Source organism: Trifolium pratense, unplaced genomic scaffold (assembly GCF_020283565.1).
Source record: "Trifolium pratense cultivar HEN17-A07 unplaced genomic scaffold, ARS_RC_1.1 scaffold_63, whole genome shotgun sequence".
Taxonomy (NCBI): Eukaryota; Viridiplantae; Streptophyta; class Magnoliopsida; order Fabales; family Fabaceae; genus Trifolium; species Trifolium pratense.
In genome coordinates, this window is record NW_025721048.1 from 42,501 (window position 1) to 45,000 (window position 2,500).

The following is a 2,500-nucleotide window of genomic DNA, read 5'->3' on the forward strand; positions in this document are numbered from 1 at the left end:
GCTCCGAAATGCACACGGGGGTGTCAAGCAACCTCCATGTACCGTGGCATGACCGTGGCCAAGTAATAAAGATCAAATTCCATGCCTATGCCAAGTTGGACCAAGGCCCCGTCTCGTTTTGCTATAAGCAAGGGCGTGGCAAGGCACGCGGGGGGCCAAAAAATCAAAGTGCTCCGAAATGCACACGGGGGTGTCAAGCAACCTCCATGTACCGTGGCATGACCGTGGCCAAGTAATAAAGATCAAATTCCATGCCTATGCCAAGTTGGACCAAGGCCCCGTCTCGTTTTGCTATAAGCAAGGGCGTGGCAAGGCACGCGGGGGGCCAAAAAATCAAAGTGCTCCGAAATGCACACGGGGGTGTCAAGCAACCTCCATGTACCGTGGCATGACCGTGGCCAAGTAATAAAGATCAAATTCCATGCCTATGCCAAGTTGGACCAAGGCCCCGTCTCGTTTTGCTATAAGCAAGGGCGTGGCAAGGCACGCGGGGGGCCAAAAAATCAAAGTGCTCCGAAAATGCACACGGGGGTGTCAAGCAACCTCCATGTACCGTGGCATGACCGTGGCCAAGTAATAAAGATCAAATTCCATGCCTATGCCAAGTTGGACCAAGGCCCCGTCTCGTTTTGCTATAAGCAAGGGCGTGGCAAGGCACGCGGGGGGCCAAAAAATCAAAGTGCTCCGAAAATGCACACGGGGGTGTCAAGCAACCTCCATGTACCGTGGCATGACCGTGGCCAAGTAATAAAGATCAAATTCCATGCCTAGGCCAAGTTGGACCAAGGCCCCGTCTCGTTTTGCTATAAGCAAGGGCGTGGCAAGGCACGCGGGGGGCCAAAAAATCAAAGTGCTCCGAAATGCACACGGGGGTGTCAAGCAACCTCCATGTACCGTGGCATGACCGTGGCCAAGTAATAAAGATCAAATTCCATGCCTATGCCAAGTTGGACCAAGGCCCCGTCTCGTTTTGCTATAAGCAAGGGCGTGGCAAGGCACGCGGGGGGCCAAAAAATCAAAGTGCTCCGAAAATGCACACGGGGGTGTCAAGCAACCTCCATGTACCGTGGCATGACCGTGGCCAAGTAATAAAGATCAAATTCCATGCCTATGCCAAGTTGGACCAAGGCCCCGTCTCGTTTTGCTATAAGCAAGGGCGTGGCAAGGCACGCGGGGGGCCAAAAAATCAAAGTGCTCCAAATGCACACGGGGGTGTCAAGCAACCTCCATGTACCGTGGCATGACCGTGGCCAAGTAATAAAGATCAAATTCCATGCCTATGCCAAGTTGGACCAAGGCCCCGTCTCGTTTTGCTATAAGCAAGGGCGTGGCAAGGCACGCGGGGGGCCAAAAAATCAAAGTGCTCCGAAAATGCACACGGGGGTGTCAAGCAACCTCCATGTACCGTGGCATGACCGTGGCCAAGTAATAAAGATCAAATTCCATGCCTATGCCAAGTTGGACCAAGGCCCCGTCTCGTTTTGCTATAAGCAAGGGCGTGGCAAGGCACGCGGGGGGCCAAAAAATCAAAGTGCTCCGAAATGCACACGGGGGTGTCAAGCAACCTCCATGTACCGTGGCATGACCGTGGCCAAGTAATAAAGATCAAATTCCATGCCTATGCCAAGTTGGACCAAGGCCCCGTCTCGTTTTGCTATAAGCAAGGGCGTGGCAAGGCACGCGGGGGGCCAAAAAATCAAAGTGCTCCGAAATGCACACGGGGGTGTCAAGCAACCTCCATGTACCGTGGCATGACCGTGGCCAAGTAATAAAGATCAAATTCCATGCCTATGCCAAGTTGGACCAAGGCCCCATCTCGTTTTGCTATAAGCAAGGGCGTGGCAAGGCACGCGGGGGGCCAAAAAATCAAAGTGCTCCAAAATGCACACGGGGGTGTCAAGCAACCTCCATGTACCGTGGCATGACCGTGGCCAAGTAATAAAGATCAAATTCCATGCCTATGCCAAGTTGGACCAAGGCCCCGTCTCGTTTTGCTATAAGCAAGGGCGTGGCAAGGCACGCGGGGGGCCAAAAAATCAAAGTGCTCCGAAAATGCACACGGGGGTGTCAAGCAACCTCCATGTACCGTGGCATGACCGTGGCCAAGTAATAAAGATCAAATTCCATGCCTATGCCAAGTTGGACCAAGGCCCCGTCTCGTTTTGCTATAAGCAAGGGCGTGGCAAGGCACGCGGGGGGCCAAAAAATCAAAGTGCTCCGAAATGCACACGGGGGTGTCAAGCAACCTCCATGTACCGTGGCATGACCGTGGCCAAGTAATAAAGATCAAATTCCATGCCTATGCCAAGTTGGACCAAGGCCCCGTCTCGTTTTGCTATAAGCAAGGGCGTGGCAAGGCACGCGGGGGGCCAAAAAATCAAAGTGCTCCGAAATGCACACGGGGGTGTCAAGCAACCTCCATGTACCGTGGCATGACCGTGGCCAAGTAATAAAGATCAAATTCCATGCCTATGCCAAGTTGGACCAAGGCCCCGTCTCG